The sequence below is a fragment of the Sciurus vulgaris genome (assembly GCF_902686455.1).
Source record: "Sciurus vulgaris genome assembly, chromosome: 2".
NCBI lineage: Eukaryota > Metazoa > Chordata > Mammalia > Rodentia > Sciuridae > Sciurus > Sciurus vulgaris.
Window position 1 is genome coordinate 158404726 of NC_136462.1, and position 16739 is coordinate 158421464.

The following is a 16739-nucleotide window of genomic DNA, read 5'->3' on the forward strand; positions in this document are numbered from 1 at the left end:
TATGAGGACAATAACAATATTGTCATAATAACAGAATGAGTTCAAATATTATCTTCAGTAAAACAAACAGATTTGCAATAAGGTCTGCAGTTTCTAATGGAGGACAAAGAGGATGTAGAGGGATGTAGAATATAGCTGTTAATGGGATAAGAAAAGAATATACAGAAGTTTTAGATAATAGAAAGGGTGAGAGTGTAATCAAAAGAAATTGGATGTTAGCATGCAAAAAAGGGAGAAACTCTGAGGGAACAGGTAAACAAAAGGAAAAGAGCAAGAAAAGTAAAGAAATAAAAACTTAAAATTTTTCAATAAGGAGAAAAAAGAAAATCTACAGTATAACAGTCATATAGTAATGAAACCTCCCAGAGTTCAGTAGCCTGCTGCATGAGTGGTACCTGACAATGAACTTCAAGTCTCCAGCAGGAGTCTCAGGATGGGATTTGCCCCACCTAAAGACTGGAGCTATGGCTTCCAGGATTATCCAAGATGGCCGCTCTGGCTTCCAAATGTGTTGGCAAATGGGGAGCTGCAGCTCAGGGTGTAGACGTGGTCAGCTGGAGGCCCTGGAGGTGGGGTGCGGTTGGTCAGGCAGGGGTCCTGGAGGTCGGGTGTGTTTGGTGTGGTTGCGGGATCCTGGAGGCCAGGTGCAATCAGTCAGTCCGGGGGCCCGGTGATAGGGTGCAGTCAGTTGGTCTGGGGGTCCTGGTGGCAGCGGTAGTCAGTCGATGTGAGGGCCCCAGAGGCAGGAGTGATCGGTTGGGCTGAGGGATCCTGGAGACGGGGCTCAGTCAGTCTGGCCAGGGGTCCTACGGGGTCTGGCTGTTGTCTCAAAATGGTGGCAGCCACGTGTAATCAAACCTGCAGGTACTGTAACAGTGAACTTCCAGGCAACAGCAGGCAGCTGGTGCTCCACTGGCGGTCGTTGATCAGTTTGCTGACAGTTGTCGGACGATCGGGAGGTGAACCTCCTGCGTTGGGTGATGAATAGGTGTAAGGCAGGCAATGGACAGGCGAGAGGCAGGCAAATGGCGGATGATAGGTGCCTGGCAGTGAGCAATCTGCACTCAAAAAAGGCGTCGATATGCTGGCAGACTGCAGGTGATCACAGCAGACAAATGGGGTAAATAGCAGGGGATCAATAAGCAGCAGAAACTGCCTCACCAAGAAACAGATATCCTCTGCTTGAAACTGGAGTTACAGAGCGACAAGGAACACAGCCTCCCTGTAGTGTGCCAACTTGGTTCTCCCCAGAACTCCATTGTTGAAGACAGGAGAAGCACAGAGGTAATTATGCAAAGAAATAAGAGTTTCTATATCACTTTTGACTTACTCCTATCAAATCATGATTTGGGGTTTGAAGAGACATGGCCATTCTACCTGATAACTTACACTGGCTGGACCACCCTAGTGCCTTATCACTTCAGCCTTCCAAAGGACTTAAACTACCAGAAATTTGGAAAGATGTCACACAGACTTTTGTGGAAAGTATACTTTAAAAATCTGACTCTTGGGTCTGGAACATTTTGAGTGACAAGATTAATGATATGGGATCATAACCCATAGACTCTAATAAATACCTACATGTTCAAACTGATATGAATAAAGAGTTGAGTAAATAAATATAGGGGAGAAGGAAAGCTTTCCATCACTTCAGAATTCCAATTAATAAATGTAGAAGGAGGGCTGGGGATATAGCTCAGTTGGTAAAGTGCTTGCCTTGCATGCACAAGGCCCTGGGTTCAATCCCCAGCACCATGAACCCCCCCCCCCCAAAAAAAAAAAACACTAAATGTGGAAGGAATGATGCAATTAGAAAATCACCATCTGACAAACTCCATAGTCATAGACAAGAAACATTAATGGAAAAAAGTTAGTGGGTGAAAGTATGAAAATGAATTATTTTCATAGTCTCAGAGTATCTTCCCGCAGGATAATTGCTAATTCCAAAGGGCAGAGGTAGTAATTTCATAGTGAAGAAGTCTGGCAAGTACCACTTTAACAAAATGATCTAAGTTAACATCACCACTGTTATGGTTTGGATATGAGGTGTCACCTAAAAGCTCTTATGTTAATGGTGGAATGTTCAGAGGTGAAACGATTATATTATGAGAGTTGTAACCTAATCAGTTCATTCTACTTTGTAGGAAATAGCTGGGTGGTAACCATAGGCCAGTGGGGCATGGTTGAAGGAGGTGGGTCACTGGGTGCATCTTCCCTCTTTTTCTCTCTGCTTCCTGGTCATTGTGAAGGTGAGCAGTGTTCCTCCACCACACCCTTCTGCCATGATGGTCTGCCTCATCTTGGACCCAGAGCAATGGAGTTGGCCCATCATGAACTAAACCTCTGAAACCTTGAACCAAAGTAATGTTTTCTTCCTCTGAGTTGTTCTTGTTGAGTATTTTGCTCACAGTGCCAAAGAGTTAACACAACCAAGGCGATTTATTGTCATTTTTATACCTTTTGACAAGATACACATCACATCTGTATATTTTTGCCCCAAATGTATGATTTGAACTTAATGATGGACAAATATCAGACAACCTCTAAAATAACTTTCTGGAATGCCTCAGATGTGAAAGTCATGGAAGCTAAGGGAAAACTGAGGAACTCTCCCAGATGGGAGAGCACTGACAGATGGGATATCTAAATGCAGGGTAAAGTTTTTGATTGAGTCCTAGGTCAGAAAAAAGCAGGAGTGGGGTGAGCATTATTGTGACAGTTGACAAAATTTGAATAAGGTATACGAATGAGTTTATAATATTGTATCAGTGTTGCTTTTCTAGTTTTGATCATTGATCAATGGTTGTATGAGATGTTCAGTGGAGGAAACTGACTGAAGGATATGAAGAAATCCCTGTATCAATCTGGTAACTATTTTGTAATTTATTTGTCAATGAAAATTTTTAAAAAAGTTAATTAAAATATGCTGATTTTTTTCACTAAATACTGTTTACCTGTACATTTAAAACATGATCAAATTTAACAAGTAGATTTACCTAACTTTAAATTATTTCTGTTGCTTTTCTTATGCATTTCTTTTTGTCTGTTCAGTACAAGATCAATCTCTTCATTTCAATTTGCTGTATGAAAGCAGGTCAAAACTATTCATGTGATAATATCTAGAAGTGTTCCCCTTTCTGCTTCTTTATCTTTCAGATAGGACTCTACATATTTTTTTCTTCTCATACTCTTCCTTCTTTTCCAATGAAAACAGTTGGATGGATGAATAGATAGATGGAGGAAGAAAATAAAAGAATCACTCTCCAGGAGTACAGACTACGTGATGTAGTGCTCAAGGGAGAAAACTAGGGGAACAGGTTCCTGTAAAGCACTTTGGGGTGGAGTGATGTAGCCAGATGCTAGTTGTACCATCTGCCATCGTCTGCCAATAGCACCACCCACACTTTCCTGCATCTTTGTGACCAAGCTGATCTGTGGCCTGGAGGGTAACTAAGCAACATGGATCAGTTTACAAGTGTCAAGAGGTTGGAATTGATGTCCAAGGCATCAACTTCAACCACCAAGGGATGGGAACTGTTGGATTAAATACCCCAGCTTCCTTGCCCCTCAGCAGGGCAATAATAACAATGAGTTGTGTTCAACACAGTTCCTGGTGGCTGTCCAGTGGAATTGAAAACCTGCTATATCACATACAGGGCTTCTTCTCTTCCCTTTCCCATTCCTCTACTGTGCTTCCTTCTGTCACCTTCCAGATCAATTACTTTCATCCAAATCTTTGTCTAAGAATCTACCTTTATGGAAAACTGAGGTGAAGGAACAGGGAAAAGATCTCCTACCAACTGCATGTAAACCAACACTGTAGGCTTTCTCTGTCTCTGATGGAATGGGCCACCTCTAATTCCATGTTTTCTCTAAGTTCACTCTTCATAGCCCTTGGGGGCTAGGCCATGGCACTTGATTTTGCCTACCTTCACCACACCCTAAGTTTGGGAAATGGCAGATTGGATTCTGTTGATTCTGAGCTGGCCTAGCTAAGCTGTCACAGGTATACAAAGATCAGACACTAAGCAGGTGCTCATCTTACTAAAGCCAGTTGAGGACAACCTAATGAGCCACCCTGGACAACTTTAATGATGTTAAACTCCTTAACCCTGACCCCCCAAAGAGTAAACCTGAAAACTCAAACATAATCAGACTAACCTAATCCATAGACGCAATTACCCAACAGAAAGAGACTCTAATTACCCTGTTAGAAGTTAGTCATGACACCTCCTGACAACAGGGATTAATATAAATCTCTTAGTGTCTTCCTAATTTCTCTCTAAAGTTGGTTGAAAATATTTAGCTTTCTCTGTGGACCTGTGTAGGCTTGAAAGAGAGGACATTTTCATAAAGAAGCTGAATGATCTAGGTAGAAAGTTGTCAAGTTTTACCTTTACAAATTTTGTTTATTTAAGACAATGTCATTCAAGTTCTTATCTGTTCTATTTTAAATAATTTTTATTATCAAAAAGTAATACATGTGCTTACAATGAGTCTGGAAAGACACACTGAAAATAAAATTATTGCCTGCACAAGTGCAGGTAAACATTTGGTGGTTGTGTTGTCTTTCTGCTGCATTCTGTAGAATTGGAATGCATGCATGTGTTGATGAAGTTATCTGTATCATATACAGTGTTCTAGTCTTCCTTTTAAAATCTAACATTAAAATATTAGCATTTCCTTGGCATGGTAGATTTGTAAGATAGCTTTAGTGGCTGCACATATGATGTTCCATTGATTGACTTACTTATAATCTATTTATTTTCCCATTGCACACTTAAGTTATTTATTTATATATATATATATATATTTTTTTTTTTTTTTTTTTTTTTTTTTTTTTGGTGCTGGGGATTGAACCCAGGACTTCGTGCTTGCAAGGCAAGCACTCTACCAACTGAGCTATATCCCCAGCCCCTAGTTATAGTTTTGATATTATCAAAGTGTCATTTCTGTACATAAGTAATCCTTTGATGAACATCTATGCATATATTTCAATTTTTATTTTATTTCCTTAAGATGGTTTCTACCATGGTATAAGGACAAAGAGTGCAGATTTGTTTAAGGCCAAGTTTCCTATTGGAAAGGCTGTTCCAATTTATACTCAGGCCAGTGGTATATCAGTGTGTCACTTAACTATTCATTTAAAAACCATTTTTCTAACTCCAAGGTGGAAATATAACACCCTAATTTTGTCTAATTTATAGTTCTTTTCTTGACAACAAGATAGATATTTTTTCTGTGAATTTTTTATTTACGTACTTTGTCCATTTTTCTTTTTCATTATTATATTTTAATTGAAATATTAAAATTTTGTATATTTATATTCAATGTGTTATTTTGACCTATGCATAAATTGTAGAAAGACTGAACAAGATAATTGTCATATCTGTCAAGTCACCAACATCATATTTTTGTGATAAGATTCAAAAATTTTTTAAGCAATTTTGAAATATATCATGTATTATTGTTAATGGTGGTCACCATGTAGTGTAGTTGAGCATCAAAAGCTTGTCCGTTTTTCTCTTGAAATTTTGGTAATTTTTCTCCTCAACTAGAATGAGATCAACATACCCTAGAAATAGAAATATGTGGTGTATCACATTTATTAAAAATATTTTTCCAATTTGTTATTAGACTTTAACTTACTGTTCTTTTTTAAAATGTTGATTAGATATACTTCTGGTTTTTAAGAATAATTTCCATTTTGTTTTTAATTCCTGACCATCTAGAATTCATTTTAATATTCTTAATATTCATTTATTACACATAATATATATGTATTTTATAATATTAATATTATTATTATATAATACATGTATTCTATACTACACATTCTACACATTACATATATAGAATATACATCTACATATGATATAAATATTATATTTTTATTATATTTTACATATTACATAATTATAATTATACACTATACAATATTTATATGTGTAATTATAGATATTACACATCTCATATAATATTCATGTTATAATTCATTTTGATATTCATAATATATGTATAATTTCTATTATATATGATATATGGAATATATATGCAGAATTCATTTTGATAATGATCTACTTATCCTTTTCTAATTATTTTAATAGTCATTTGGTTAAGTATTCTAGGTAAAGAGCACTAGAACCTTTCTCTAGTAGCTAAAGTTGAACTTAGTCAAAACCAGAGAGGAGAAAATATGCAATGCTCTTTTACTTCCTTGAAAGCAGTGATTCAGATTTTGAAAAATGAAGAATCGAAAAATGTTTCTGAAAGTTTAAATGCTTCTAAAGAAGGGCACCAGGGAGAGTGGAAATGCCCTTTTGTCTGTGGGGTAAATAGAGATGACCTGATAATTGGGTCTGGGGCTTTGCTGTTAGTGTGTGAAAACCCTTGGGCAGCCAGGCATTCAAATGTTACTTCCTCAGGATCAGGGTCTGCACCCAGCGACTGCTCTGCCAAGTGGTTAGTGACGGGAGGAAGTCCCTTTATCAGGCAGCTGTCTAATATGAAAGTGTTTGCTCTTCCTGGAATAAAGTGATAATACATTTGTGTAAAAGAGGAAGCACAGACAGGATGACCTAATGTTTGCTCCATTTCTGGCAGGTTTTAGATGTTTCAGTAAGAATACACAATTAAAAACATTCCTCACACAAATAATGCCCCAGCCCATCAACCTGGAGGTAATGAGCTAATATCAGGACATTTATTTTCTTGGCACACAATAGAGTGATTGGTGACATTTAAGTAGTTTGTGAGGGACTAAACTTCGATCCATCATTTTGTTCTCATATTGCAATAGTCCTTTGTGACATTTTGCTCCCTTCCATGGTCATTCATTCTACTTTGCATGTCGGTACTTGATTTTCCTTGGGGAATCTTGTATACTTCATCTTCTCACATTAAGATCCATCCAGTCTTCCTTCATCCCCTGCCACAATGTTAGCCGGGCCAAATGAGGGTCAATCTAGGGCTTTTGCCTGAGCCACTGAACAGCTATGACCACCCTGCTTCAGACCCTGCTACGAGCGAACCAATTGAGAGACAAAGCAGAGCAAAGCTGACACTTGAAGAGACCCAGTCAGACCTCAACCCTGAACCCTGAAGCCCAACTCCCTTCCTGGACTTCTCATATGCATGAACTAATAAATTCCATTTTCTTCGTGACATCAGCTTGAGTTGAATTTCCTAAGTGTCATAGCAGAAAGTCTTAAGTAATTTGTTATGTTTTTACTCCATATACACTCTGGAAATTTTAATTCTTCTTTAAGGATATTGCTTTATTGTATTGTTTTTACCCTGGGATTGTTGAAAGTGGACTTTAAAAAATATCATATTTTTCACATACAACAAAATATACATTACTTATCCTTCCTCCCAATGCTGGGGATTTAACCCAGGGCTTTGCATGTTAGACAAGTGCAAAACTACATTTCTAGTCCCCCAAATAGAAGGTTTTTCAATATCCAGTTGTATGCTTTTTGACAAATGTATACACCTGTGTACCCCAAACAAAGTACAGAATCTTTCCATCCCCTCAGAGAGTTCTCTCATTCTTATTTCCCATGGTATGACTGTACTGTTTGTTCATCCTTTTTTCTTGTTGATGGATATTTTACATGATTTTGGAGATGACATTTTGTTCACATTCATGTAGCACAAGACTCAGGAGCCCAGTGTGGAACCCCATAAAATCACAAACATGAAAACTCACATGCCAAGATTGCCATATGCAGATGGAGTTCAGTTGTGTAACACATATTGACTGATTGCCCTTTACATGCCAAGTGCTCTTAACAGCAGTAAGTAAAAACAGTACCCTGGCCCTCAGGGAGCTCCCATTGTAGAGGCGGCTTTCCTCACAGAGTCATCTGCACCAAGCTAAATAGGATCATTTCAGATTTCCAAAGTCCCAGGAGGAAAATAAAGCCTTTTGATGTCAGAGGGATAGAGGTGGCTGGGCACTCTTTTAGTCCTGGGACCCAGAAAGGCCCCTGCAGGTAGGGAGGTTGAAATGGAGACTGGGGAATAGGGAGTTGGAGATGCAGACCTGGAATTCCACTTCCAGCCAAGGTAACAGCAAGTACAAAACCTTGAAGTGGGAAGGTTCTAGAGAAACAAAGAAAACCAGGGTGGATTGAGTGGAATGGATAAGGGAAAGAACTTGAGCAAAGACTTTCCAAGAGGTAGCAGGAGGCCGTAGTAAAGGTCTTTGTAGGCTATAGGATGCTGTTTATCGCTAAAAGTGATGGTGCTCATCAGCAGAAGTTCTTCCTAAGCATAAGTGGGTTAGTCCACTTTGCATCATGGTGACAAGACACCTGAGATGAGCAATTTAAAAAGAGGAAAGGTTTTTTGGCTCCTAGCTTCAGAGGTTCAGTCTGTGGTCAGCTGACTCCATTCATTGCTCTTGGGCTTGTGAGGCAGAATATCAGTGGGGAACATGTTGGAGTAAAGCTGCTTAGCATATGGCAACAGAGAAGAAAAAGAGAGAAAGGGCTGGCATTCAAACATGTCCTTCAAGGGCATGCCCCCAGTGACTTGCTTCCTCCAACTAGACTTCATCTCCAATAGCCCCATCAGCTGGGGGCCAAACCTTCAACACATGAGCTTTTAGGGTACATTTAAGATCCAAACCATAAAAACACAAGTTCTCAGATGTGCACCCACCAGCTCCACACTGGGATTTTATATGAAAAGTTTGATTCTCTACTATGAATCACACTGCCTTGTCAGAAGAGCCTGGGGCTTCTGCCAGAGGAAAAAGAAAACATCATTTGAATCAAGGTTCTTAAACTATCACATGTATAGCATCCACTCCAGTGGTTATTCCTATATGTTTTATTATCTTTTTGTTCTAAAGCAGAAAATTCTACATCATTTCTGACTTGAAGTCACCCAACAACAGCTGATAAATTTGTCTTTTTTTGCTCTGACATTTGATCTCTAGATGACCTTTATTTCTGCTTCAGAGGCAGCAACTTTATGGATACCTTCTAACTCCTCTAATACTCTTGGTTTTAAATTCAAAGCTAGCCGGGTAGGTGGGAAAAATGGGATTCTTGAATGAATTGCCAATAATCTAAAGAGGGGTCTTGAATAAGGAATTAAAACATATTTTTTTTTTTTCCTAGAAAAGCAGTAATTAACAATGGCTTCACAAGAAGATGACAATTCAATTGCCCTGTAACATTATCTGGCCTCCCTGAGCCTCAGTAGAACAAAGGAGTCAAGAATACATAAGAAAGAGTCAGCCTGTTTGAGTTTAAAACCTAGCTCTAGCACTTATTAACTCTATAACTTAAGCCAAATTACTTAACTTCTCTGGATCTTGGTCTCCTCATCTGTGCAATTGGAATAAGTCTCTATCTCATAAATGATACTGTGTATTAAATGAGATTATGTAATAAAACACTTAGAAATAGTGACTCACATATATTATGAACTTACTGAATTTTATTATTAGTATTTATGTGTGTATGTGCGTGTGTGTTGGGGACTGAACCCAGGACTAAGCACTCTATCACTGATCTATACCTCCAACCCCAGTATTTTTAAAGTATTATTTCTAATTGAGTAAAGACAAACTGCTGTTGGCCTGATATCTGCAGGCATACAACTGCCTTCACGTCTCATGAATATTTTAAAACACTCTGAGATCTCTAAACTAGAGGGAACACTCAAAAAAGAGAAAAAAAAAAATATTATACGGGGTATCACCTCAAAATAGCAGCGGAGTTGTTACTGACTTGATTAGGTAATCAGTGCCCGCAAAACAGCTGAATCATAGCTCTGACTCCTGCTCATGGAAACTCACATGGTCACTGTGCTCATTTTCTATTTTTGAGATATACCTTCATGGATGGAATTTTTGGTGAGGAAGTGAGGGAAAACCAGGGTTATCTTATTCAGAAATCTTGTGTGCAATCACTTCAAGTTGGTGAAAGTAATTTTTGGCTCAGAGTCAACTGATTAGAGGTGAGAAAGGAATAATAGGCATTTATCTAATTTCCAGCAAAAATAAAGAGACGAAAGGAATCACACAAGCCAAATAAATCTGCTATTATTTTAATCAAGTAAGACAAAACAAGCCAGATCCTGAGTCACTTTCCTGGCCAACTATTTTTATTGACTCGAAATAACAAAGGATGAGAACCCGAAATGAACCTGACCATTTTTTTCTCATGGAGCAACTTGGTTGGTTTCAGTGCCCAATGGTTAAGGTTAATCCTGAATTCTCCAGGAGGTGAGAATGGTGCATAAGTCAATATTCTGAATGCAGATTTTCTTTAGAAGTTGGGGGAAAGAAAAATAAAGCTTAAAGTCAGAGAAAAACTTCATATTGGTCACAAACAACTCATTTTTTTCTACTGATATGTTTACTAAATTTGTACAAAACTGATTCTATATTTCCCTAGTACATGCTTCTTAGATGCATCCATCATTACAGCATGCTTAAGAGAAACTTTAAAACTAGTAAAGGCAACAAAACTAATTCCAGAAAGGGGTTGTGTCTGGTCCAATTCAAAGAGTAGATTACATATTTTAAAATCATGAACAATATATTTCAGACACACAAAGAAGCACAGGCCTTATGAAATCAAGTCATTGAGTAATCACATTTCTTCCAAAGACCCTCTACAAACATCCCTACCCAGAGGAGACCACTATTGGAGATTTGGTGTTTTGCAACCAGCAAGCCCACTCCCACATAAATATCCTAGCAGCCACATACATGCATGTGAACTAGGTATTGACAGGAATATTTTTTATAGCATGAACTCCAAACAAAACTATTAGAAGAGCTAGATATTCACTTATAGGAAAATGAATCAATAATTTGTGCCATCTTGGGAACTGGGTATCCACAGGAGGTCTCAGAATACCAAGAGACAACTGTAACCACTGTGGGCCACTGGCAGTCAATCCCACTGGGACCCTGGGATAGGAGGCTGTAGAGTCAATTCCTCAGAGTTATCTCTCCCCAAAAGTTAAGGAACTAGGATTTTTTCCCATCAACTCCCTGGTCTGTCATTGGTCGAGTGCTGCTTCTGAAAGCATTAACCCTTTAGTATGTTCGGCTTGCCCTGTAAATGGAACAAATACTTCCCCATGATGAAACAATAACAATAAACAACAACAACAACCACAAAAGCCTTTGGCTAGAGAGTCACAGGTGTTCACAGGGATTGAGAGAACAACCAAGAATGTCTGCTCACTTTCTTGAATCAAGATTGCCAGCAAAAGTTTTAAGTCTACTGTTATTTTCCAACTAAGTTTCAAGTTAATGTGACATATTTAAGGTAGCTAAATACAGTTGCTATTTATTAGGATTTCACTTTCCAAAGCAAGAGAGATGTAAACCATATAAATAATACATTGAATTCCATGCATGTGTGTGTGTGTGCACACGCTCATGTGTGTGTGTGTTTGTCTCTGTGATGCTAAGGATCAAACCCAGGGCCTTCTGCATGCAAGGCAAGTGCTCTACCATTGAGCTATAATGAGTAAGTGAACAAAAACTGGGAGTGTGAAGATGTTCAAGGACAGAATTCTGTTCTTTGATTTTAAAATGAACATTTAAGCAATTGAAAAAATGTCAATCTATTTTGGATAGATTATTATTAATGCCAAACTTTTTAGTCTCTGAGCATTATTTCAATGTACCGCAAATATTCTATATATCTGTACTATACTATAACTATAGTTATATCATGGCTATAGCTGAAGTTATTAATCTGATTTATATATAATATGATTTTCAATAATCTGAGTTATCACATCAATGTTTGAAAGTACCAATACACTTATTCATGGGTTTGTTATTATAATAACCAGAGAAGATAAAATACAGCCTGGAACAAAATATTGAGTCACACATTTAGGTTCAAAAGTCTTTGTCAGCTTCCTTAATCCAGTATCATGTGTGGTCCACTTACGTGGTACAATGGGGGTATCAGTGAAAGTATCTCTCTTTACCAAAGAGTATAAATAAAAAATGTGGAAAGCAAAGGTTTCTGGGACATTGCTTCAACCTGTTCTGCAGGTACCCAGTGTGAGCTATGTAAAACTATGGGAAATCACAGCTGTATAAATCCCTCCCATTCAACACATTTATAAGTAAAGTGAGCAAGAGTGGACAATCTTAGCAAACAGAAATTGCCTTGTTCATATTTTCTGGGAAGTGGGGAAGAAGAGAAAAACAAAATTTGTACTGGGCATTGTGTTTAATTATTTTGGGGTTCATTTAATCTTTAGAATAAATAGCTTAATGCAAGTTTATCTTCATCCATAGATGTAGGAAACTAAGACTTGAAGAATTGTCACCCCTTTAAGACTGCACAGCTAGTGGGGTTAGGAATGTGACTTGGTGGTAAACTGCTTGCCTAGCAGGCATGAGGCCCTGAGTTTGATTCCCAGTACTGTGGGGAAAAAATTTTAGAATATAAGGGGGTACACGTTAGCTTTTTGTTCCTATAAAAATATACCTGAGATAATAAGCTTGCAAAGAGAAAAGGTCTATTTTTACTCACAGTTTTGGAGGTTTCAATCCATGATTGATTGACCACATTGCTTTTGGGTCTGTGGAAAGGCAGTGCATCACGGCAGGAGCGTGTGGCAAAACCAATAACCTCATCATGGCGAGGTCAAGAAAGGAAAAGGGCTGGGGTCCCGATATTCCTTTTGGAGGCATGCTTCCACTAGGCCCCACCTCTCAAAGGTCCCACTACCTCCCAACATTGCCATGGATTGAGGACCAAGCATGTAACACATTAATAATTTTCAAATTATTTCCCAAGCCTGGGTCTCCACTGATTTTTTTTTTCTCCTGACATTCTTTCAATGAATCATCTTTTGCTTACATAGTCAATTTCTATTATTCACAATTATAGATCCTGCCTAAAATACCAGGCAAAAGTAGTCTCAATTTAGGATATATTTATGTGGATTAGAAAAAATCTGTATTCTTGTGTCTTGTTTTCCCAAAATTATTATGTTTCCCAGTGATTACTTTGAGATTCATTTTTTTTCTAGAAAATTATAGGAATTACCAAGTAAAACAGTGTGATAAATTTCTCCATTGTGTTTGAGTTTTGTTGACATTTTAAAAGTTCCATTCACTTTTTAAAAAAACCAAAACACTCAGTTCTAAATTAAGGAGTAAATCTGATGTGATATTAAACCCAATGGTGGTGCTTTGTCTTTGGGGGCAGATGTGAAGTAACAGAGCAAATTTTTGCAGACTTTTTATTGGGAGTAATTTTAACTTTCTCTAAACTTTGTACATTATCTTCTATTTAAGTTTCTAGGATTATGTGTATAGCTCATTGGCAAATGCATATTTAGAATGCATAAGGAACTGGACCCAATCCCTAGCACCAATCTATAATCAAAAACTCTGTTCAGTTTCCATGATTTCTGATTTTTTTGAACATTATCTTTCAAAAAAAATTTTTTTTTTTTTTTTTTTTACCTTTTGCAAGTTCTTGTGATACTTACCTTTGGGGTTGTATTTTTCTAAGGCTGATATGTATCCATAATTCAATGCTGAAATGTTAATTGCTTCAGTTATAAAAAATAAAAAATATATCCAAAGCTGATGACCTCATAGTTAAAATGCACAGTTAAAATGCACAGCTGTGAAAACATTTGCTTGAATAAATTTAGAAAAATGATTGAGTGTCTCTCACTTTAGGCATTACTTTGTTATCAGGTATACATCAGACATATCAAAATGGCTGGTACATTTACAGAATTTTTTAGAAGTCTGTCCTTAAGTGAAATTCTCATATAAAATGATTTATAGTCAAGTTTAAAGCTATGTATTAAATCTCTTTTCTTGACAGATGTTTGGAAGGAGAAGAAACTAATAGGAAATATTTTCCATTAGAATAGAAACTAATAGGAAATATTTCTGGAGGAGAAAATAATATGAGCTTTAAATGTATACAGTTATATATCATCTGGAAAACAGAGACATTGGGGTTTCTTGTTCTTTTAGCATTGAGTTTTATATTTCAGTCCTATGAAGCATTGTCAACCTTTCTTAGAAAATTTAGGTAGCTGTAGATTCACAGGGGCACAGTATGCATATTAAACAGAGATGAATTAGAAAATGTAGGATGAAAGTTGATGTGAGGAAAAGCTGGAGTTTATTAGATTGTAGGTTTATATTTCTTTTGAAAATAAGAATGTAGAGGGCCCTGTGATCAATAAAAGCAGGTTCTCTGTCATGTGGGTCTATCAGGGCTTGGCTTTTTGTGGCATTAGCAACTACATGAAGATCCACATTATGGCTGACTTCTTACTTCTGAGAATAGACACAATGACACAATGATCATCTCTGATAGGAAAAAACTGAATTTTCCCACACATTCAAATTAATATAATATTCATGACAATTAGATTAATATGTGAGCACATGATATGTTAGTTAATCTGTGAAAGTAAGTCCTCCAAAACTGAAAAAATCTTTGATGAATGAAAAATCAGGAAATAAAGTTTTAAGATAACTATATTTTTGGGAAAACTTCGGTTATCCAGAAACTACAGTACTACCCAATTAAACATCTATGATTCCAATTATTGAAGTTAAAAGGCAAAGGAATAATCTCCAATAGCAAAGATTGAGTGTATGGGCAAGAGTTGGTTGGAATTAGATAGAAAGGGTCTTCCTGATATTTTTCTTTTGCTATTAGTAATAGCAACAATTTAGGTGGTTCAGGAGGGGGCGGGGCAGGAGTATTAGAATTTCAAAGTCAGCCTCAGCAGTGAGGCCCTAAGCAACTCAGTGAGACCCTGTCTCTAAATAAAATATGAAAAAGAGCTGGGAATGTGGCTCAGTGATTAAGCGCACCTGGGTTCAAACACCCCCCCCCCCCCCCCGCCCCCAAACCGAAACCAAAACAAAAACAAACAAACAATTTAGGAAGAGACAGAGGGGGCTGGATTGAGGAGAAAGAGTAAACTGTGATTTTTATAAATAATGAGTAATCTGTTCAAGAAGACAGAAAACTTGAGGTATATTTTAGAAAAAAGTTGAAGAAAACAAGGATAGAATTTTAAAATTTGGGTGCATAATACTTTAGTTACATTGAAAACATTATATTGGACATGTACCTAATTGTGCTGTAGATATTTATGAATGAATAAGTGACTAACTGCAGTCACTCAATATATATTGATTTAATGTGCCCTGTGATGTCCATAAGCTCAGCAATAGTGAACCGCAGAATAATTTGAAAAATATTTAATATTAATGATTACATGAGTTGCAGTTTTCACATAGATCCTGGAAAGACCAATTTTCAGTACATAGAAAAGAATGGGAAGACACAAAACTACGATTACAATTTAGCTATAGTAGTTGATCAATAACTCTCTTGGTTTGAATTTAGATAAATAGTATACAAAAACAGTAAGTCTAAAATTTGACTCTGGACATCAGGAATTAATGAGTTTCTATTTATTCTTTGCACCTTCTTGGTCTCTCATCCCATTTTGCTTACTTAATCATGATCACTGACTTCCCAAACAACCAAGTCCAATTTGGTGTTGGACTTGGTACCTGATGAGGAGAGTGAGGGGGAGTGAATGATAAGGCCCTGAACTTTTCTCTGTCTGGCATCTGGAAACTTACACTCAGTTCAGATATATTTTCCCATTTGTTACTGAGAAAGGGTCTTAGTCACCTGAGGGATTTGATGTGTGTGTGTGTGTGTGTGTGTGTGTTTGTGTGTGTGTACGAACAGTCTGAAGCACTAACCTAGTATAATGACAATAAGTTCTTTTGAATATTATGGATTCCTGAATTTTTATTTATTTGAATATTATAATCAATCAGTATTATTCTTTTTGATGATCAAATTAACACATATTTGGTCATAAGTAACACCTTCAAGCTGGACAAGTTCTTGGTGATTCAGGAGTTTCTTTGCCTTTGGTCTTCACATGACCTTCTCTCTTGGTTCTTTATTTTCTCCTCTGTTTCTTGCAAGGACTCGTGACATTGGATTTAGGTGCATCCAAATAATCCAGGAGTATCTATCTCGAGTTCCTTCATGTAATTACATCTGAAAATACTTCCCCCCCCCCCCCCCCAAATAAAGTTTCACATATTCTGGGGTTTAGGACATAGGCACATCTCTTGTGGAGCGGGCATTATTCAATCTACTAGATTGACTATTACAAAAATTGCTGGAAAAAATAACCTTCCACAAATGGTTTTATATTTGTGGAGATTTATCTTCAGGGTCAATTCTTGGAAATAGAATGTCTGGGCCATAGGACAAATAAAATGCAATTTTGCCAAATTTCCCTCCATATGAGTTGTATTGTTTTACAGACCTAACTGCTATGTTCCTGTAGCTTTGCCACTTGAATGTGTTGTTAAACGTGTGGGTTTTTTTTTTTTTTTTTTTTTTTTCTGATTCTAATGGTATTTCATGGTAGTTTTAATTTGCATTGCAAGTTTTAAACTCTTGACTTCATTTTCCTCATTTATTAATTAAAGTGGGCCATTTATTCAATAGAACTTAATTGTCTGCAAAATACTTGATACTCTGAAACCTCCAGGGACAAATAATTCACTACAAAGTAGGTGATGTCCATAAAGAGTTTTTAATTCAGTAGGAATGATTTTTGAGAGAAAAACAGAAAATAAGAGACCTATGCAATATACATGTGGGTAAAAAAGCATTACCATCATCATCATCAAACATGTTTCTTCCTTTTTAAGAGAT

General features: G+C 37.1%; 1 pseudogene across 1 annotated transcript in view; it reads right to left on the reverse strand.

Annotated features, from left to right (window-relative positions):
• LOC306651171 (AP-4 complex accessory subunit RUSC1-like) overlaps positions 1-16739 on the reverse strand; it is a 40749-nt pseudogene that overhangs the window by 21862 nt on the left and 2148 nt on the right. Inside the window, exon 2 of the transcript XR_013766994.1 lies at positions 12531-12579. The product of XR_013766994.1 is annotated as an AP-4 complex accessory subunit RUSC1-like (transcript). The remainder of the gene's footprint in view (positions 1-12530; positions 12580-16739) is intronic.